Source organism: Ambystoma mexicanum, chromosome 3q (assembly GCF_040938575.1).
Source record: "Ambystoma mexicanum isolate Mex_15411 chromosome 3q, UKY_AmexF1_1, whole genome shotgun sequence".
In the NCBI taxonomy this organism is placed as follows: Eukaryota; Metazoa; Chordata; class Amphibia; order Caudata; family Ambystomatidae; genus Ambystoma; species Ambystoma mexicanum.
The window spans coordinates 766,845,153-766,869,062 of NC_090926.1; positions in this window are offsets into that span (position 1 = coordinate 766,845,153).

Genomic DNA, 23,910 nt, shown 5'->3' on the forward strand with positions numbered 1-23,910 from the left:
CACGTAGTGAAGGCAAAGTGAACTGTGTAGCTGGCAAATGTGAACCCGACTAAGGGATGCCTGCGAAGTGGGGTGAATAGTAAAACACCTGTGAACATTGTGTTGACAACAGTGAACCAGGCTGAGGGATGTCCACAGTGAGAGGTTTAGAAAGACATTGAGAGCCATGAATACAACAAGTGAAATTCTGCTGAGTGAAAGGCCCGATGGAGGGAGGCTAACACAATGAGATGATCGGAGCCCGGTTGACGGGGATACAGAGGTGAAGAGTACTCACCCTACAGAAGAAACCGGAAAGGATCTTTTGTTTTGTAAATTTGATACATCAGCCCTCAGAGGCAAGAGACTTTTTAGGAAAGAGACTTGGCCACCGAGGGTCCTGATATCACTACAAGAAACTGTAGCCTCGTACTGGAGAAGCCCAGAAGTGTGCTGTTCTCAAGAGTCCCGCCTTGTTCCGTGCTAAAAACCTGGGGAAGGGAGACCCTGGCCATTTTGTGAACACTTCTTTCATTTCTTGTGAACATTATCCCACACTGTTTTATAACTTAGCGGTAAGGATTGGCAATAGGTTTTTTAGTATAGGCCCTTTTATTTTGACAAGACGCCACTAGGGACTGCCTTATTATTATTTGATGGTCGTAGCTTGCTTCCATCTTAGGTTAGGCGTTTTTCTCACCCATTTATACTCTGATCACTTGTGTCTGTCTTTACTCTTGCCACCATGAGTTCCTTACAGTAGGGATGTCAATAATCAAAGAATTGGTGATTAACTCAACGTTCTGAGCATCTTACAGCTCCTACCATCCTACTCAGATCCCCTTCCCCAAGTTCAAGAAAGTTCCACAAAAGTTTCAAGATTACCTTTCTCAAGTTCAAAGCAGTTCCACAAATCCTTGGGGTTCCCTCCAAGCAACACTGATCAAAAGACTTCGTTCTCAAGACAACCGTGGTAGTTCCGCAAGTGTCGGGTTCCCTTCCCCAAGACCCTCCTTCGGGATTGCATCAGCAGCTCACTTACAATGCTTCTCCTTGGCTTGTTTCACAATGTATTTTGGTTTTCACAATATGGGGCTCACTGGTTTAGGTGCAGTTATCAAAGCACACGGTCCACCCATCACAGGTCGTGCAACCAGGATCCCTAGGCACTTCAGCCCACACAGGTTCTTCTGCACTTTCCTCTGTGTACAGTCACATTCACTTAGCTCTTCTTTGTCGGCCTCTTGGTTTTGCCATAATGTGTCACACACCTCTTACCAGTCTTTGGCCTTGCCGCACTGAATCCATTCATAAAATTCACTTTGTGGTGGTTCTATTCATGCTCACCTTACTATGGCCCTCTTTTACACTTGCACTCTTTTCCATAGGTTATTTCATATGGGTACTTTTCTTTTGGTTGTCATCTGCTATTTTGCTTGCCCATAAAGTTTTATTAATTCATCTCTGTATTCAATATGCATAGTTCAGTTTCAAGCCTTCTAAGTTTCCCTTTTGTTCACCTGGAACTGTTTAATTGCAAAAGAATACAAAGAAGCACACTTATTGTTCATGAAACTCTCACATGCAACTTGCCTCTCATTCACCGGGAGATTCAAACAATTGTACAACGGTCTGTTACATTGTTTCTGCTTGTGTACCTTCTGTTCACATACCAGGCTTTTCAATGATGATCTGTTCAACACTTCTTTCACTCTATTTTCCACTGCTACAGTTGCATTAGAGGTTAGCATTCACGTGTACAGTGCTCCAGTGTTTCTAGGTTTACTGAAACTCACCGGTTTTAATGAAGTGTTCTGCTGACACGGTGAACATGGAATGAGACTTCCACTGCTTCCCGCTTCACAATGAGTATTCCATCATGTCCCTCAGGCACTCAGGAGTCTTTCCTCGCTTCAGAGTTAATGAGAATTCCAAACACAGGATAGGACACAAACTGCACCGAGTCCTCAGTCCTGGTGCGCTCTGCTCCCCGTGGTTCATCTGGTCTGCCACAGTCTGTGCTGCTACCACGTCTCATCGCAGTAAGGGTTCCCTGCAGGTCTCTCCAAAACAGGCCTCCCTGTTGCTCTCTCTGCTGTTTTCTGGTTCTCCTTTTATACACCTGCAATCACTTGACAGGTTGGAAGTGTGAATTCTCAATTGTCCATGACTGACTATGATTAAAGGGACATACCTGACCCTCACAATACTCTGCAGGCATCTTCCTCGTCACAGTACTAGAGTGGTGAAATGAATCTTTAGTGTGCATTACTCTCAGCCGCCTCTTCCATGTCCCAGTACTATCAGAGTTCAAATGTGGGAAAATGAGGGGAGAGGCTTTGCATTAGCCCATAAAGTTCGGGGCAGGGCTAGGTTGTCATCAATAGGGAATGGAGGATGCCATGTCTCACCTGTGGGCACCCTGCTCCCAAACCCATGTACCCTCACAACCCAGGTGATCCTCCCTCACTTCACCATCCCCAGGGTCGAGATCCAAGAGCAAAGGCCTTTCCCTGGCCACCTGAGCAGAGGATCCAGGGGGAGTAGGAGTGAGAACACCCTCAGGTTTCTCACATATCTTTCCCCAATGCGGGTTGGACCGGGGTGCTTCACAAGGAAACCGGGAGAAGAAGTCTACATTACCTTGCTCTCGGCCTTTCCGGTGTTCGACTGTGAAGCAACATGGCTTAAGGTCCAGTAACCTATGCAGTACCCTAGGGTTGTAGTCTTTCCTCTGATTGATCCAAACTAGAGAAGAGTGGTCTGTTATTAGGTGAAACCTACGACCCAGGAGATAATACTTTAGATGAATCACGGTACATTTCATTGCCAATGCCTATAAATCAATGACTGAATCGTTTTTCTCTCTGGGAAAGAGCTTTGTGCTGATGTATAGGATTGGGTGTTGTGAGACAGGCATGATATCAAGAGATGACACAGACAACAGATGTAACAGTTTTGAAAACATTTATTAAAATGTTTCGATGTGTCTAATGCCTCACTTGCCCTATAATTATGGCGGGGATTGCCCTACCTAAAGAAACTAAGGAAAGTTTGTCTGTGTCAAAACCTATGCTTGCCCTCGCGTCTAAAATAGAAAAGTAGTGAAGGGATGTTCTTAACTCATATAGTGTTCAACATAAAGTCTGGAGCAGTCTCCCCGAAACAGCCTAACAGCTTCACTCGCATTAGGTAGGGCAAACATCTTGGATGTCACACCGGCGTCCTGGCTCCCCACCAGTCCCACCATGTCTGCCCTCTCCAGTCATGGGTTTCCTGCTGGTCGCACTCTCTCGGGTCTCCCAATCTTTCTTGTGCGTCCAACGGCTTCTTTCTCGTGCTCTCTTTTCCCGGGTGAGCTGATCTCCCTTCATTCTCATGCAGCCCCCTGAAAGACTGCAGGTGTGAGACATTGATTAGTCTTGCGTGACCCCAATTACAGGGACATATCTGACGCTCGCCACTTTCACTCAGTATCTTCCTTGTCCCAATATCAGAGTGGTGAAAAGATGTAATCTTCACCACTTCTGTTGGTCTCTTCTTCATCTCAGTAATATAGTCGGTTGAATGTGGGGAAATAAGGGGATCTGCTTGAAAATAGCCCATAAAGCCTGAGGGAGGGTAACATAGATCGGTCTTATGAAAGGGGGAATACCATGCTTTACCCTCATGTACCCCACTCCTGCTCTTCAAGGACCTTCCACCCAATTGATCCTCCCTCGTAGATTCACCCCCATGGTTCGGATCTGGCAGCCTTGCCTTTCTTTTAGTTACCTGAGGGAGGGTCATAAGAGTGCTGAATGTGAGAATGCCCTCAGGCTTCTCACATATTCTTCCCCTATGGAAAGGGCTACCCGCAGAAGGGATAATTTTGCTGCTCTGATCTGTGAGTCCCTTCCATAGTTTGGTGATATTCTCCATTATATTTCCCTTTAATACATACGGAGGGAATTCATCCATCCATGGGTTAGACGGTTCTTTTACTTTAGGAGGTTTACTTCTGGGAGTCCATGAGTTTATGTGAGCCAGCCGGGAGACCCACTGGTCAAATTCGGGCAAGTCCCTCCCCAGAACCAACTGGGTCAGCAAGTTGGCAATCACGGCCACAGTTCGATTGTCTCCTACATAAGATAGTGCTGGGATTATGTGCTTGTGGGTGTCTGTTAACATGGCCATGTACACAACCCACTCCTTTCCCAATATGCTGACAATCCTTGGGAAGTACATCCGTTTTCCTATTGCACTTCCTTTGCTTCCAGTATCTAGTTGGGCCCAGGTAGTCCTTCCTTGTAAGGTGACCGGAATCCTAGAAGTGGTCCTCTCTCCAGTGTAAAAAAAGGTATGGGATCTATTTTCATATAATTCTTTCCTAGGTGTAAAAGGGACCCCTTTATTCCGGTTTAAAGGGCAATATCTGATGAGGTGACCAGTCTTCCTACACGAATAGCATGGGTGGTTTTAGGTAGAACATATTTGTTCCTCTTTGGCTTTCCGGTGGGTTGTTACTTCTTTGATGTGGGTGTACATAATATTGATACATATCGCTTCCTGTTCTGATTATTTGGGGTTCTCAAGGACCTGGGATTCACAAGAAGATCTTAACATAGACAGTCCTGTGTCACCCATAGATTTCCCAATAGAAGATATTGCAAAACCCAAAGGAATAGGGGAACTGAACTTTTCCCTTAAGGGATATCATTCTGAAAAGGAAATAAGCAAGTCACTAGATGGTATCTTTCTGGTTTCTCCTTCTCTTATGGGACCATTCTCCTTTGAGTTTATAAATGTAAATTTTCCCATTTCTTGAACATTCCCCAGGGAAACAAACTGCTTCTCCTCCTATCTCACTTCCTGCTTAGAGTCGTCTCTGGATTTTATGACAGGATATATGGGACATAAAAGTGTCCCCCCTTTTGGTTTCACCTTTGCCTGGCAAGGAGCACCGGTCAACTCCCCCACTGAGTCATCGGTTTCAGAGTCTTCAGGGAACGCTGTGATATATATATATATATATATTTCTTCTTCGAGTCCCATATTTGAATTGCCAGCAGGGGTCTCTGGTTCTGGGAAGTCACTGAAGGACGTCTCTAGGAAAGATACCTTCTTCTCTTCCTGGGGTGAAGGAAAGTATTCTAAAGAGGATTCCAACTCTTCCCCTGAAATTCCGGCTGACGGTCGCTGAAAGATTCTGAAGATGGTATCCTTAATATGTGATACTTGCTAAAATGTTTCAATAGAGCTGAAGATTCTCTCCTCTCCTATTGTGCCTCCATTAACTCCTCTTCTAAGTTCTTGGGACATAACCTCATAATGTGATCCCAATCCCCACAAAATAAGCAGCGTTTTAAGCAGGAAAATTTGGACTAATCTAGAAAGATATCAGAAAACCCAGGGAGTGATTTTTCTTCTCCCTTTCTCCAATAGAGAACTGGATATGGGGCTGTCATGTAGGGTTTCTTGATCTGGCTTCGATATTACAGAAGCAGGTTCTAGTGAAAGAGGTGGTAACTCAAATGGTAACAGGGTCTGGTACCTAAAAAGAGGATCTCCTGGGACAGTTTTTTCTTCTTTTTCTTGGTAAGAACATTTTTCAGGGGCAGAGAGGTGGCCATCTCTTTGTTCTTTCTTACCATCCCCAGTGGAGGAATCCCAGGGTGCTTTGTATAGTAGGCACCCTACTTTTTGCCCTCTGTAGATTTTCACTGGAGTTGAAGCAACATTTTGAAAAACACATTTCAGTTCATCTCTGCAAGAGAGGAGAGGTAAGATGTTCAACTTTCCTCTTTGGTGGGGTAACACATAAAGCGACCAACTAGTGGCATATTCCATCCGTAATTTCAGACATACTATCACCTTGTCTCTTCCTGGTATCAAATCTTCAGGACAGAACAGGTGATAGGCGTTGCCTTCAACGTTCTTCCTGACCGGTATAATAGCCTGGTGGGAAAGAGGTTGGAAAACAATTCCCATTCTACACTGGTACTGAGGGAGGAACTCCTCAGTGGTCAAGGGGGTATTCTTAAGGGTGGTAACTGATGATCTTAATTTACCACATTTTGGGGTCCCCCAACATGTATCGGTTGAGCCGTATCCCGCCCCTAACACCATATGTGTGACAGGCATGTTATCAATAGATGACACAGACAACAGATGTAACAGTTTTGAAAACCTTTATTAAAATGTCAGGATGGGAGTAATGCCTAACCTGCCCTATAGTTATGGTGGGAATCGCCCTACCTAAAGAAACTAAGGAAAGTCTATGTCCGTAAGTCCAAATCAGGAGCCGGTCTGTGTTAAAACCTATGCTTGCCCTCACGTCTAATATAAAAAAGTAGTGAAGGGATATTCTTAACTCATAGTGCTCAACATAAAGTCTGGAGCAGTCTCTAGCCCCCTTTCCTAAATTCAGGATGCAGTTCCAACAATAAGAAACTTCAAATGTTCCAAAGGAGCTCAGGGGTTCCCTTCCCAAGCTGCAGTAACATTTATTCAGACTTCACCCACTGGCTTTTCACAGTTTCTGTCACTTGCTTCCCATGTATTTGGCTTGTCATTCTTTAGGGCTCCCTAGTCTAGGCGCAGTTGTCCGACCTCACGGTCCACCCACTACAGGTCACACAACCAGGAGCCCTAGGCTTCTTCTTAACTTGACTTGGGATATTCACGCTCCTCACAATGGGGAACTGCCTGGTCTAGGCGCAGTTGTCAGACCCCACGGTCCAACCATTACAGGTCACGCAAACAGGTGTTCCGTTTGCTTCAGTTGACACCTTTTCCAGGCTTGCTTGCCTCAAACATCTTTTATTGCACACTTGTATTCCCTTTTGTCAATGCAAAACTCTCATGCATCAGTCTCTTGCTTTGCTGTGTAATTCTATTTTTTTTTTCACACTGAACATAAGTGTTTGTTCAATTATTCATATGCTTTTGTTTTGCTCACAGCGTCGTTCACACACCATTTGCCATTTAATGGTGACATGTCTTTATAGCGAAGTAATTTATAACGAATGCCCACATATCAAATCTTTTATCTTGAAAACGTTTATAGTGAATGCATCCCTACCATTTCCCAATAATATTTAACCCTTTACACCACCCTAAATACATTCACTATAAAGTTTTTCAAGATAAAAGATTCGATATAAACACTGTACACCCCATTTTACCTGCCTGTTTAACTTCATGTTTGTTTGCTATTCAATATGCTTCACAAAATTCAAGTGCCTTGGTATTACTTGATTTTCTTTCCTTCTTTTTGCTAGAGTTTACAGATTGATTCCCCTCAGTCTTTAGTGCAATAGACTTCACGATTAGTATTCAGTATTGGTTATTACCACTTCAACATTCAATAATACTTGTATTATTTAGTTACCAAAGATTCATTCAGTTCGGTATTTCCTTCTATTAAAATACCCAAGTATTGATTCACTTTTCAATGAACTTTACTCTGTTGATTATATTCCCCTAATGCTCCTATATTTGTTAATTTCTCAGTGTATGGTTATTCACTTTGGTTACTTATATTTCTCTCACTCCACACTTGGACTGTTTAATTTCAATGTTCACGTAGTTCAGAATCTGAGGATCATTTAAACTGCATAAATATTATGTCACCTTTAAAGTGGTTTTCCATTAATTTGTGAGCATCCCAGATGCTAATTTTATTGGGTTTCATTAATTTCGGTATTCAATACCCAGACCGCTATGCTTTCGAAGTCTTTCTGAAGAGCCCCTGTGCTTCTGATACACACTGGCTGCTCTCAACTCCTCCGAGATGTAATATTCACCGCTCCTTAATGGTCTCCTCTTCGTCTCCGTACTGTAGTCGGTTGAATGTGGGGAAATAAGAGGATCTGCTTAAAAATAGCCCCTAAGGGTTCAGGGAGGGTAAGATAGATCAGTCTTGTGTAAGGGGGGGGGATACCATACCTTACTGTGAGAAACCTGAACCTGTCTCCCTGTATAGTCCCCAGGGATCTGTCCTCCAGGTGGCCAGGACACGGCCATCGCTATTGGATCCAGTTCCTGGGGCCGGGCCAGTGAGGGAGGATCACCTGGAGGGGGGTCCTCCGGGAGTGGGAGTGAGACACCGACGGGTGAGACGCAGTATCCCCCTTCCTTTTACACCTTTTCCCCATGCTCTCATGGAGGACATTCCAAACCACTGCCCCCCCTTTTCTAACTTTCGCACAACACAAAGTACACCGGACTAACACCAGAGCCTTTTACCTGACATGTCCCAATACAAGGGTCAGGCAAAGTCAGGCAATTGATAGAAATCACACACACCTGACGGCCCTTTCCCTTCCCCACAGGGATAAAAGGTGGAGACAGAGAGCACAGTACAAGCAAGGCGAGACGGCTACCACGCGGTTGTTAAGAGAAGGGAAAAGGGGGCAGGACTCGAGAGGGTGGCGAGGAGAGAAGTAACCTTGCCCTTTATGTCCCAGACCCGCAGAACCTTGTGGAAGAGAGCCTAAGACCGCAAACAATAGCACAAGTGTCCTGCAGCAGATGTTAATGGTACATGGGGCAAGCCTAGGTCGATAGGCAGGAGCGAGGGAAGCTCCTGCTCCCGTGTTACTGGCCTTGACTCCAGAGAAGCCAACTTCTTAGAGGTTTATCACAGCCGGTGAGTCGAGGGGAGAACCGATAAGCACTGGGCTGTATTGAGTGAGAATCGCAAAGTGGCAAGTTATGAACCAAAGCTGAAGAACTTTGAATTAACTGTTAAAAGTGTGAAGGTGAGACTAGCTGCAGAGGGAAAGCGGCACTACGTGGGTGCTAACTCAAGAGACTCTGGTCAAGCCCTTGCACCTGGCCACCCTCTGGCTCCTGGGCCCAGGTACCTGCTCACCCTGCCACCCTCTGGCACTGCCACCTGGCCACCCCTTGAAATGGGGACTGTATCTGTACCCATTCAGTCCCCGGCCCTCCCCCCTTTTTCTTCCTTTTCTGCATTTATTTAGACTTACCCGGTCTGCTGCCGTAAACACTGCACTTGTCACCTGCTGGCTGCACTACCACTGTTTATTGCCTCTATTATCTATTTATTTGTATTTATTATTATTTATCTTTTCTCCTCTGCTCCGCACTCTCCTCTCTCCCCCGTCCATGCACTTTCTCCCCTTTCCCATGCACTTGCATGTTCTCAATGTCACAGGGCCTAGTAAGATCGTTGATGTGTTCTTCCCTGTTCCCCTCCCTTGCCTTGTCACGCTCTGAAACACTTGTGTGAGAGCGCGATACAAATAAATTATCATATCATATCATATGAGAGAAACTGCAAGTACCAGAAGGCTGTTGGAGGGCCGGCAAAATAGGTCAAAGTAGTCAGAGGGTCAAGCAAAATCCACGTACAATTGAAAGTGGTCATACAGAGGGTCAAGCAAAATTCCTGTACAATTGAAAGACTTTGATCTACCAACAGTATGAGATAACGGCAAGTGAATCACACAGTGAGAGAAAACATTGAGAAGCCAAGGGAAAAGCAATGCCGCAAACGGCAAGAGGTGTCCGAGCCCAACCGAGGGAGATCTAGGTTATAGCATGTGATCTTTCCCGGCTTACCCTTGTGTACATATCTATTACCCACATGAATAGCTTTATATATTATACTTTTATACCACACCACTATGTCTTCACCATTAGCACCAGCATTTAAGGAGTAAAGGACATTTGCATTAATATAGGTCTTTACTTTTTTGATGTTTTTATTTGACCAATTTATCCGGTTTTCCTCTTCGTTTAATTGTACATCCCGATGTTTGCGTGTGTAGTCAGAGACCTTTCAATGTTAATTTTAAGCGTTAACATGTCATGATCGCTCGCTATACCTAGTGAACTCAATATAAGAGTCTCTAATACAATCAGTAGCCTCATCACTAATAAAAAAATAGTCCAAAATAACCACCTCCTTTGTGAAGGAGCCCATTATGAGTAGGGGCCATAGGTAGTAATTCAAGACAATACGCATTGAGATCACCATCCAAAATGATAAGCGATTTGCCAGTTGCTGTTCGCCATTCTGCCATAATTATGCCAATGGTGTCACGGATTTGGGGGGCATAGCATACCTCCCGGGGGCAAATTGACATTTATTAGTAACATTTTTCTTTCACTAAAACATACTTGCACAGCCAAAATGTTGGAATTGTTATCTTTTATCAGCAATTTCTTTGCTGAAAACCTGTTACCAATACCAATAATCATCCCTCCCTTAGGCCGTCACTTGGGCCCAAATTCCTGAAACAGAGTATACCCATTGTGGAGAATGCTGCGGATCCCTCACTGAAACCCGGCCTAAAGTCTCCTCCAAGGTGTCCAGGGGATGGCATATGCTTGGTGATCCTAACCCTCTGGGTGGTGAACTGCGGGAGGATCACCTGGGTGGAGACAGGGCCCAGGGGAGTGAGGAGATTCCGTATTTCTCCTCTGATAGGGAGACTCTTAACACTATGCCAAAAGAGGTTATGGCTTATTGCCATTTTAATGTCTCTCAACCTCCTATTAAACCTAAGGTGGAGAACTCTAAGGTTGTAACAACAAAACATACTATACCAAAGGAAAGACTCTGTTTTCTAAAATGAAATGCTCACCTCAATTCCAAGGGTACACTACAAAGAATGGCGTAAAGGTTGCCTCTTGAAACCATCTTCCTCTCGACAAGTTAAACATCATAGCCCCTCTGTTAAAATTACCAAGAGAATTAAATCTACACTTAAAAATAAACCTGACTTTGATGAAACAAACTCCATGTCCCATAATCCAAGTGGTACTGAGATGAGGAAGAGGACTGAAGAAGCATGTTGTTAGGTAATTAAGCCTTATAGTAATTTCAGAAGTCTTGCAATTGAGAATAATGGCTGACACCTGAAGTAAATTGGCAAACCTGTGAGTCATAAAAGGCCTCAGAAAGAAATGACAGAAGGAAGAAGCTGGAGCAGGATTGGACGGCTGGCAGTTGTAGTAGCAGAGGAGAAGCACAAGGCTAGAAATTCATGAGGAAGTGGGAGCACAGAAGGGATGTCGGAACGTGGAGACAGCAGATTTCACCTGCAAGTTCTGAGAGGGTCCTGTATGCTCAAAACCTGTATTACCGTGGCTGCACTGAGGAAGACATACTGAGAGTAAGGTTTTCCCCATGTGCGCGCGGAGTTGCTGTGATTGCAGAGCCGTGACCGTGCTGATGAAGCCTGCGGCCAGAAGCAGAAGGTAAGACGAGGGACCGGGGAGTAAAGGAAACTCACACTTAACGTGGCTGGACCGGAGACACCCGTGCTGCAGAAGGGTGTGGGTTTCAAGTGAGCCCAAAGCAGTAGTAGATGTCAGAAAGTCAGGAGAGGGAAGCAGCCCACAACCACAGTGTTCCTGGAGCCGGTGAGTGAAGCTCGGCATTCAGGTTCACTCAGCAAGCCTTGCCGGTAACTGTAACCAGCTCTGAAGTAACTCGCGTATACTGAAAAGCGAGTATAAAATGTTTGTTGTTTGAAGAACCATTCTAACAAAGGAAATGAAGCATACACACTAATTGTGAAAGCCATAGTGCTCGCACAAGAAGTAAAGAACATTAGATCCACTGTTGAGCATTTTCACTGTTGCCAGAGTGGTCGCATGTCCTTAATTCAGAAGGGAACACTTGTTAAAGCCATTCCAAAAGCTAATGTTGACTTTTTCACAAGAGTAACAAGTGAATACACCATCAAAGGCAGGTCGCTTGCGGCCAATTGAGCTTCTTGAGAGAAGTCTGAAATCCTCTCTGTGATATTACAGGAATACAATTCCTTGCAACCCTTTAAGGTTAAAGAGCTATCTTAAAGAGTGGTCATGTGTTTTTATTACATTTTTCCTTTGAAGATTTAACCTTGTATTATCCTGAACAATCATTCTTTATCACAAAAGTTGTTATATTGATGAGAACGAGCATTACCCAAGCCAAGAGGCAATCGATTTCCATTCCAAACAAATACTGTTTAAACCCATCCACCTAAATTGTAAAGTCATTAAAGGTGCAGAGACCCCTGACACAAGTGGGGCATTGTTACCTGAAGCTGTGAGCGTGGCACTACAGCTTCGGAATAGTTGCTGGAACTAAGAAGGTGTGAAGGGAGCTGGGTGCTTATAAAGCAGATTAAGGAAATAGCCTGTAATGCTGAAGACTGCTTAAGCTAAGAGAAAGTCAATCTTGAGGCAGAGGCAGGTTATATTTGCAGCAGTAAGACAGATGGAAGAGGCAAAGAGGCTGCCCTTTTCTTGGTGCATAGAAAGGAATAGTTCCTTGGCTACCTGTAGAGGTTAAAGTGCCTTGTCATACAGAAGTACCTGAACTGTGGTGGTGTATAATACTGTCAGTGGATGTCACATTGAAGTGGTTTGAAGTAGTGGTATACTATGGAGCAAAGGTGACTGTTCTCATATTAACAATAATAGAAGAGGGGTTGTTAAGAGGTACATAGCAACCCAAAGAGAAGCATCCTGACAATTATACCAAATGTACTGCAAATGTCCTAACCAATTATACAGTGGTAGAATAAGAAGTTATATATCTATTCTTTGAACTGTGGCAAATAATCTTGAAAAGAAGAGATCCAGGATTACCATTGGTGCTATTTTCTTGGCTGAAATTGCTAGGGTATCTTTTCAATGGAAACCATAGAATTGTTACCAGTGGATTTTTGTTTGATGTACTTTTGTTTTACTTTGAAACTAATAAGAACTGGTTCAGGACTTTTCTTTTCTTTGAATATAGTGAAGCTGACTTTAAAACCCTGGGGAAGGGAGTCTCCCAGGACAGGTGAAGGTCATCCAGATATAGTTCAATTCGTGTTTGTCATCCTATGTTGTTTTATTATATGCTTTGAATGTTTTGTTGTTTAGTGTGAGGGCCAGTTTACCTATGTTAGCAGTTGTTCCCTTATCATTTAGAATAGGTAGGGAATTCCCTGATGGAGTTGGGCAAGCAAGGCTTTATTTGCAAACATTTTCTTTAATAAAATGTCTAATCTTGAGAATACTACAAGCAGTTGTCCACCTCGCATTACTGACCCCTCACATATGGTGTCCGGGGTGGGATCAGCATCAGCTGATACAAACTGGGTAACCACAACATATTTAGTTGACTCTGATCAAACTGATACCGAGTCAGAAAGAAGTTGGTCTGAGCATATTCCTTCTACTTGTGCCACCTGTACTTCCCATTCCAACCCTGGTTCTAGCCCCTCCCATACTAGGGAGGATAGGAGTTTTGATTCCTTTGCCCTTCAAAGGATCTGGGAAAATCAGAGAAGTTCCTTGCAATCAGTGCCCTATTGAAATGAATGTAGGAATACACATTTGTATGGTCTCAGGCCAAGCTACTCTTCCAAAAAGACAATGGCTCTCATCACAAGTTGGGCGGAGCAATAAAATGCGTCAGTCACACTATTGCCGCCACATATACCACTCCGCCCAGTCTCGAGTTGGGTGTAAAATGGGAGTTTTACCTCCAGCTTTTTGCTCGAGGTAAAAACCACAATTTTCCTGGCCTGGCATGGCGCTATTTGCGCCAGTGCTAATAGCGCCAGTGACCCAATGGAAATGGCATTTACCTCCCCAACGCAACTCGGGCTCCGGCGCAAATTGCGCTGGATCGAGTTGCAGTAACGCTAATAACTTTGGGTAGTATGCCGGCGCAATTAGTCCCGGGATACCGCCCAACCCATGATGAGGCCCAATATGTTAAAGGGAATGTGCATTATCTGTATTTCCCTCAAAATCATATAATACCAGGAAAGACAAGTTGATAGTGTGTTTGTTAATAGAGGTAGAATTTCCCATTTATATCTGTGCATACATTATACCGGAACAAGGACCCATATTTAAAACCTATCCCCTTATTTCCAGTGGAAAAGAATTGAAACTTATGGTTTTACATTTTTCAACCACTACCCATGAAATCCATTGAGGAGGTAGACTGGGCAGATTAATGTATGGTATCAGGAGAAAAATTCACCTGCAAATGCTGGTAATGGTCCTAGAATTCTTTTTTCTACCTGTGTACTTTATGACACTAACCCCAATAAGACCAAACAGAAAGATCACCAGAATACCATGTTATATTGTATATGTTATATGTTATATTATATGAAGAAAGAGTTGTTATCCTAACCTTAAACTGTGTATAAGACAAAAAGGTAAATTTCTCAGGCTACCCTGTTGTATTGTTTTGAGCAGGATACTAGTTGTCCAGAACTTGAACCTCTTTGCCAAGAACAGGCAAGTGATACTTGGAGTGTGGAGGAAGAACAAAACTCTAATCCTTTTGAAGGAAACTATCCGGTTTAATGATAGAAGAACATATGGGGATTCTTCTTCATCTGTAACTAAAACAATTTCCGCATATGAGGAGGGAAATAAAACCTTACCTCCAGGTTTTGATATATCCTTTGAAGGCATCATGAAGCAAGACACAGACAACAGATTCAAAGTTCAAAATAAAATGGTTTATTAAATCAAATGTCAGGATGGTAGAAGGCATAACATGCCCTATGCTAAGGTGGGATTTCCCTACCTGAACAAAACTAAAGAACGTCTGAGTCAAAGAGTTCAACCTAAAAGTCTGAATGTGCCCAAAACCTATACTTGCCCTCACAATTAAAGCAAAACAATGTGTAGTGTGAGAAAGCTGAAGGTGTCTCACTGACTAGTCCCCAGGGATCTGTCATCCAGGTGGCCAGGACACAGCCATCGTTGTTGGATCCAATTCCTGGGGTGGACCAGTCCGGGAGGATCACCTGGATGGGGGTTCCTCGGGGAGTTGAAGTGGGACACCGACAGGTGAGACGCGGTAAGGAAAAAGTTACTTACCTGTAACTGTTGTTCTCCTCCCTTATAACACCTTTACCCATCCTCTCCCGTAGGATATTCAGAAACTGTACCCCCCACTTTCCTGACACAAACACTTTTTTACATAATGAAAGACAATGGACTAAAACTAGGGCCGTTTACCTGACATGTCCCAACACAAGGGCCAGGCAGAGTCAGTCAATGGACAATAACTACACAAACCCGACAGCCCTTTTCCTTCCCCACAGGGATAAAAGGTGGCGCACGATTGCACAGGAAGAGCAAGGCCAACCGTACAAGGAAGCAGTCATTCCAGGACGGCAGTTCAAATGGAGGAGAAAGGCGGTGAGACCTGAAAGGACGTCAAGGAAGGAATTTCCCTTGCCCTTTCCAACCCAGACCTGCAAAGCCTCTGACAAAAGAAACATAAGACCGGGAATCGCAGCTGGCGAATGGTGTGGCGGATGTCAGCGGTATGTGGAACCCTCCTGCACCGATAGCCAGAGCAGGGAGACGAGGTTGCCATTGTGGTACCGTCGTTGACTCCAGTGGCAAAAGAAACGCCAACGAATACAATACAGCCGGTGAGTTGGAAGAAACTGATAGGAACCGGATTGTGTTTAAACTCAAGGTTGCAGTGGCAACATATAAGAAGATTCAAAACTCAGAGGTGTTTTTGTTTATGTACTTGGTACCAGAGTTAGAGTGGCCTGGCGCTACGTGGGCGCTGATTCAAAGGACTCTTAACTGATGCCCTGCTCCTGAACAAGGGGAATGTGTAAAACTGGGAAATCAAAGTGGTCCTACAGCGGCTTATGTTGAATCCTGTGCATAGTCAAAAGTCTTCGGTTGTCGTAGAAACTACAAGTATCATGAGACCTTAGGGGATGCAAGCGTGAGATGTCAAAGTGGTCATACGAGGGTCAAGCCAAACCCCCTTGTACAATTGAAAGTCTTTGGCACGTAGTGAAGGCAAAGTGAACTGTGTAGCTGGTAAATATGAACCCGACTGAGGGATGCCTGCAAAGTGGGGTGAATAGTAAAACACCTGTGAACATTGTGTTGACAACAGTGAACCAGGCTGAGGGATGTCCACAGTGAGAGGTTGTTTAGAAAGACATTGAGACTCATGAATACAGCAAGTGAAATTCTGCTGAGTGAAAGGCCGTTGTGAACCCGATGAAGGGAGGCTAACACAGTGAGATGATCGGAGCCCGGTTGACGGCGATACAGAGGTGAAGAGTACTCACCCTACAGAAGAAACCGGAAAGGAACTTTTGTTTTGTAAATTTGATACATCAGCTCTCAGAGGCAAAAGACTTTAGGAAAGAGACTTGGCCACCGAGGGTCCGGATATCACTACAAAAACTGTAGCCTCGTACTGGAGAAGCCCAGAAGTGTGCTGTTCTCAAGAGTCCCGCCTTGTTCTGTGCTAAAAACTTGGGGAAGGGAGACCCTGGCCATGTTGTGAACACTTCTTTCATTTCTTGTGAACATTATCCCACACTGTTTTATAACTTAGCAGTAAGGATTGGCAATAGGTCTTTTAGTATAGGCCCTTTTATTTTGACAAGACACCGCTAGGGACTGCCTTATTATTATTTGATGGTCGTAGCTTGCTTCCATCTTAGGTTTAGGTTAGGCATTTTTCTCACCCATTTATACAGTTTAATAAACACCTTTGAACTCTGATCACTTGTGTCTGTCTTTACTCTTGCCACCATGAGTTCCTTACAGTAGGGATGTCAATAATCAAAGAATTGGTGATTAACTCAACGTTCTGAGCTTCTTACAGCTCCTACCATCCTACTCAGATCCCCTTCCCCCAAGTTCAAGAAAGTTCCACAAAAGTTTCAAGATTACCTTTCTCAAGTTCAAAGCAGTTCCACAAATCCTTGGGGTTCCCTCCAAGCAACACTGATCAAAAGACTTTGTTCTCAAGACAACCGTGGCAGTTCCTCAAGTCTCTGGTTCCCTTCCCCAAGACTTCAACTCAGCCACTTGTATTTGTTTTAGTATTTTCAAATGTTTAACACAACTTTATGTCAACCTGACCCTCCTTCGGGATCGCATCAGCAGCTCACTTACAATCCTTCTCCTTGGCTTGTTTCACAATGTCTTTTGATTTTCGCAATTTGGGGCTCACTGGTTTAGGTGCAGTTATCAAAGCACACGGTCCACCCATCACAGGTCGTGCAACCAGGATCCCTAGGCACTTCAGCCCACACAGGTTCTTCTGCACTTTCCTCTGTGTACAGTCACATTCACTTAGCTCTTCTTTGTCGGCCTCTTGGTTTTGCCATAACGTGTCACACACCTCTTGCCAGTCTTTGGCCTTGCCGCACTGAATCCATTCATAAAATTCACTTTGTGGTGGTTCTATTCATGCTCACCTTTCTATGGCCCTCTTTTACACTTGCACTCTTTTCTGTAGGTTATTTCATATGGGTACTTTTCTTTTGGTTGTCATCTGCTATTTTGCTTGCCCATAAAGTTTTATTAATTCAGCTCGGTATTCAATATGCATAGTTCAGTTTCAAGCCTTCTAAGTTTCCCTTTTGTTCACCTGGAACTGTTTAATTGCAAAAGAATACAAAGAAGCACACTTAATGTTCATGAAACTCTCACATGCAACTTGCCTCTCATTCCCCGGGAGATTCAAACAATTGTACAACGGTCTGTTACTTTGTTTCTGCTTGTGTACCTTCTGTTCACGTACCAGGCTTTTCAATGATGATCTGTTCAACACTTCTTTCACTCTATTTTCCACTGCTACAGTTGCATTAGAGGTTAGCATTCACGTGTACAGTGCTCCAGTGTTTCTAGGTTTACTGAAACTCACCGGTTTTAATGAAGTGTTCTGCTGACACGGTGAACCTGGAATGCGACTTCCACTGCTTCCCGCTTCACGACGAGTATTACATCATGTCCCTCAGGAGTCTGTCCTCGCTTCAGAGTTAATGAGAATTCCTCAGAGACTCTAGGAGAATGGTCCTGCATGGCACCACGCCCTGCTGTGCACCTGACGTAGCCAGGAGCACCAGGTTCCTCGCCAAACACAGGATAGGACACAAACTGCACCGAGTACTCAATCCCGGTGCGCTCTGCTCCCCGTGGTTCATCTGGTCTGCCACAGTCTGTGCTGCTACCACGTCTCATCGCAGTAAGGGTTCCCTGCAGGTCTCTCCAAAACAGGCCTCCCTGTTTCTCTCTCTGCTGTTTTCTGGTTCTCCTTTCATAAACCTGCAACCACTTGACAGGTTGGAAGTGTGGATTCTCAATTGTCCATGACTGACTATGATTAAAGGGACATACCTGACCCTCACAATACTCTGCAGGCATCTTCCGCGTCACAGTACTAGAGTGATGAAATGAATGTTTAGTGTGCATTACTCTCAGCCGCCTCTTCCATGTCCCAGTACTATCAGAGTTCAAATGTGGGAAAATGAGGGGAGAGGCTATGAATTAGCTCATAAAGGTCGGGCAGGGCTAGGTTGTCATCAATAGGAAAAGGAGGATGCCATGTCTCACCTGTGGGCACCCCGCTCCCAAACCCATGTACCCTCAACCCAGGTGATCCTCCCTCACTTCACCACCCCCAGGGTCGAGATCCAAGAGCAAAGGCCTTTCCCTGGTCACCTGAGCAGAGGATCCAGGGGGAGTAGGAGTGAGAACACCCTCAGGTTTCTCACATATCTTTCCCCAATGCGGGTTGGAAAGGGGTGCTTCACAAGGAAACCGGGAGAAGAAGTCTACATTACCTTGCTCTCGGCCTTTCCAGTGTTCAACTGTGAAGCAACATGGCTTAAGGTCCAGTAACCTATGCATTACCCTAGGGTTGGCGTCTTTCCTCCGATTGATCCAAACTAGAGAAGAGTGGTCTGTTATTAGGTGAAACCTACGACCCAGGAGATAATACTTTAGATGAATCACGGTACATTTCATTGCCAATGCCTATAAATCAATGACTGAATCGTTTTTCTCTCTGGGAAAGAGCTTTGTGCTGATGTATAGGATTGGGTGTTGTGAGACAGGCATGCTATCAAGAGATGACACAGACAACAGATGTAACAGTTTTGAAAACATTTATTAAAATGTCTCGATGTGTCTAATGCCTCACTTGCCCTATAATTATGGCGGGGATTGCCCTACTTAAAGAAACTAAGGAAAGTCTGTCTGTGTCAAAACCTATGCTTGCCCTCACGTCTAAAATAGAAAAGTACTGAAGGGATGTTCTTAACTCATATAGTGTTCAACAAAGTCTGGAGCAGTCTCCCCGAAACAGCCTAACAGCTTCACTCGCATTAGGTAGGGCAAACATCTTGGATGTCACACCGGCGTCCTGGCTCCTCACCAGTCCCACCATGGCTGCCCTCTCCAGTCATGGGTTTCCTGCTGGTCGCACTCTCTCGGGTCTCCCAATCTTTCTTGTACGTCCAACGGCTTCTTTCTCGTGCTCTCTTTTCCGGGGTGAGCTGATCTCCCTTTATTCTCATGCAGCCCCCTGAAAGGCTGCAGGTGTGAGACATTGATTAGTCTTGCGTGACCCCAATTACAGGGACATATCTGACGCTCGCCACTTTCAGTCAGTATCTTCCTCGTCTCAATATCAGAGTGGTGAAAAGATGTAATCTTCACCACTTCTGTTGGTCTCTTCTTCATCTCAGTAATATAGTCGGTTGAATGTGGGGAAATAAGGGGATCTGCTTGAAAATAGCCCGTAAAGCCTGAGGGAGAGTAAGATAGATCGGTCTTATGAAAGGGGGGAATACCATGCTTTACCCTCATGTACCCCACTCCTGCTCTTCAAGGACCTTCCACCCAAGTGATCCTCCCTCGCAGATTCAGCCTCAGGGTTCGGATCTGGCAGCCTTGCCTTTCTTTTAGTTACCTGAGGGAGCGTCATAAGAGTGCTGAATGTGAGAATGCCCTCAGGCTTCTCACATACCCTTCCCCTATGGAAAGGGCTACCCGCAAAAGGGATAATTTTGCTGCTCTGATCTGTGAGTCCCTCCCATAGTTTGGTGATATTCTCTATTATATTTCCCTTTAACCCATACGGAGGGAATTCATCCATCCATGGGTTAAAAGGTTATTTTACTTTAGGAGGTTTACTTCTGGGAGTCCATGAGTTTATGTGGGCCACCCGTGAGACCCACTGGTCAAATTCAGGCAAGTCCCTCCCCAGAACCAACTGGATCAGCAAGTTGGCAATCACGGCCACAGTTCAATTCAGTCTCCTACATAAGATAGTGATGGGATTCTGTGCTTGTGGGTGTCTGTTAACATGGCCATGTACACAACCCACTCCTTTCCCAATATCCTGACAATCCTTGGGAAGTACATCCGTTTTCCTATTGCACTCCCTTTGCTTCCATTATCTAGTTGGGCCCAGATAGTCCTTCCTTCTAAGGTGACCGGAATCCTAGAAGTGGTCCTCTCTCCAGTGTAAAAAAAGGTATGGGATCTATTTTCATATAATTGTTTCCTAGGTGTAAAAGGGACCCCTTTCTTCCGGTTTAAAGGGCAATATCTGGTGAGGTGACCAGTCTTCCTACACGAATAGCATGGGTGGTTTTAGGTAGAACATATTTGTTCCTCTTTGGCTTTCCGGTGAGGTGTTACTTCTTTGATGTGGGTGTACATAATATTGATACATATCGCTTCCTGTTCTGATTATTTGGGGTTCTCTAGGACCTGGGATTCACAAGAAGATCTTAACATAGACATATGTTCTTGTTTTTCCTAGTCTCCTAGTTTAAGTCCTGTGTCACCCATAGATTTCCCAATAGAAGATATTGCAAAACCCAAAGGAATAGGGGAACTGAACTTTTCCCTTAAGGGATATCATTCTGAAAAGGAAATAAGCAAGTCACTAGATGGTATCTTTCTGGTTTCTCCTTCTCTTATGGGACCATTCTCCTTTGAGTTTATAAAGGTAAATTTTCCCATTTCTTGAACATTCCCCAGGGAAACAAACTGCTTCTCCTCCTATCTCACTTAATGCTTAGAGTCGTCTCTGGATTTTATGACAGGATATATGGGACATAAAAGTGTCCTCCCTTGTGGTTTCACCTTTGCCTGGCAAGGAGCACCGGTCAACTCCCCCACTGAGTCATCGGTTTCAGAGTCTTCAGGGAACGCTGTGATATATATATATATATATATATATATTTCTTCTTCGTGTCCCATATTTGATTTGCCAGCAGGGGTCTCTGGTTCTGGGAAGTCACTGAGGGACGTCTCTAGGAAAGATACCTTCTTCTCTTCCTGGGGTGAAGGAAAGTATTCTAAAGAGGATTCCAACTCTTCCCCTGAAATTCCGGCTGACGGTCACTGAAAGATTCTGAAGATGGTATCCCTAATATGTGATACTTGCTAAAATGTTTCAATAGAGCTGAAGATTCTCTCCTCTCCTTCTATCGTGCCTCCATTAACTCCTCTTCTAAATTCTTGGGACATAACCTCATAATGTAATCCCAATCCCCACAAAATTAGCTGCGTTTTAAGCAGGAGGATTTTGACTAATCTAGAAAGATATGAGAAAACCCAGGGAGTGATTTTTCTTCTCCCTTTCTCCAATAGAGAACTGGATATGGGGCTTTCGTGTAGGGTTTCTTGATCTGTCTTCGATATTACAGAAGCAGGTTCTAGTGAAAGAGGTGGTAACTCAAATGGTAACAGGGTCTGGTACCTAAAAAGAGGATCTCCTGGGACAGTTTTTTCTTCTTTTTCTTGGTAAGAACATTTTTCAGGGGCAGAGAGGTGGCCATCTCTTTGTTCTTTCTTACCATCCCCAGTGGAGGAATCCCAGGGTGCTTTGTATAGTAGGCACCCTACTTTTTGCCCTCTGTAGATTTTCACTGGAGTTGAAGCAACATTTTGAAAAACACATTTCAGTTCATCTCTGCAAGAGAGGAGAGGTAAGATGTTGAACGTTCCTCTTTGGTGGGGTAACACATAAAGCGACCAACTAGGGGGATATTCTATCCGTAATTTCAGACATACTATCACCTTGTCTCTTCCTGGTATCAAATCTTCAGGACAGAACAGGTGATGGGAGTTGCCTTCAACGTTCTTCCTGACCGGTATAATAGCCTGGTGGGAAAGAGGTTGGAAAACAATTCCCATTCTACACTGGTACTGAGGGAGGAACTCCTTAGTGTTCAAGGGGGTATTCTTAAGGGTGGTAACTGATGACCTTAATTTTCCACATTTCGGGGTTCCCCAACATGTATCAGTTGAGCTGTATCCCGCCCCTAACACCATATGTGTGACAGGCATGTTATCAATAGATGACACAGACAACAGATGTAACAGTTTTGAAAACCTTTATTAAAATGTCAGGATGGGAGTAATGCCTAACCTGCCCTATAGTTATGGTGGGAATCGCCCTACCTAAAGAAACTAAGGAAAGTCTATGTCCGTAGGTCCAAATCAGGAGTCAGTCTGTGTTAAAACCTATGCTTGCCCTCACGTCTAATATAAAAAAGTAGTGAAGGGATATTCTTAACTCATATAGTGCTCAACATAAAGTCTGGAGCAGTCTCTAGCCCCCTTTCCTAAATTCAGGATGCAGTTCCAACAATTAGAAACTTCAAATGTTCCAAAGGAGCTCAGGGGTTCCCTTCCCAAGCTGCACTAACATTTATTCAGACTTCACCCACTGGCTTTTCACAGTTTCTGTCGCTTGCTTCCCATGTATTTGGCTTGTCATTTTTTAGGGCTTCCTAGTCTAGGCGCAGTTGTCCGACCTCACGGTCCACCCACTACAGGTCACACAACCAGGAGCCCTAGGCTTCTTCTTAACTTGACTTGGGATATTCATGCTCCTCACAATGGGGAACTGCCTGGTCTAGGCGTAGTTGTCAGACCCCACGGTCCAACCATTACAGGTCACGCAAACAGGTGTTCCGTTTGCTTCAGTTGACACCTTTTCCAGACTTGCTTGCATCAAACATCTTTTATTGCACACTTGTATTCCCTTTTGTCAATGCAACACTCTCATGCATCAGTCTCTTGCTTTGCCTTGTACTTCTAGTTCTTTTTTCACACTGAACATAAGTGTTCACACACCATTTGCCATTTAATGGTGACATGTCTTTATAGCGAAGTAATTTATAACGAATGTCCACATATCAAATCTTTTATCTTGAAAACGTTTATAGTGAATGCATTTTTCTTTTCATTTTGTCGGGGTGTGGAGGGGGGTCCACCTCCCAAATCCCTGTTTCCCACCCCTAAAAACCCATCCCTACCGTTTCCCAAAAATATTTAACCCTTTACCCCACCCTAAATACATTCACTATAAAGTTTTTCAAGATAAAAGATTCGATATAAACACTGTACACCCCATTTTACCTGCCTGTTTAACTTCATATGTTTGTTTGCTATTCAATATGCTTCACAAAATGCAACAAGTGCCTTGGTATTACTTTATTTTCTTTACTTCACCTTACAACTTTTCTTTATATTTTGCCTTTCCTTCTTTTTGCTAGAGTTTACAGATTGGTTCCCCTCAGTCTTTAGTGCAATAGACTTCACGATTAGTATTCAGTATTGGTTATTACCACTTCAACATTCAATAATACTTGTATTATTTAGTTACCAAAGATTCATTCAGTTCGGTATTTCCTTCTATTAAAATACCCAAGTATTGATTCACTTTTCAATAAGCTTTACTCTGTTGATTATATTCCCCTAATGCTCCTATATTTGTTAATTTCTCAGTGTATAGTTATTCACTTTGGTTACTTATATTTCTCTCACTCCACACTTGGACTGTTTAATTTCAATGTTCACGTAGTTCAGAATCTGAGGATCATTTAAACTGCATAAATATTTTGTCCCCTTTAAAGTGGTTTTCCAATAATTCGTGAGCATCCCAGATGCTAATTTTATTGGGTTTCATTCATTTCGGTATTCAATAACCAGACCGCTATGCTTTCAAAGTCTTTCTGAAGAGCCCCTGTGCTTCTGATACTCACTGGCTGCTCTCAACTCCTCCGAGATGTAATATTCACCGCTCCTTAATGGTCTCTTGTTCGTCTCCAAACTGCAGTCGGTTGAATGTGGGGAAATAAGAGGATCTGCTTAAAAATAGCCCCT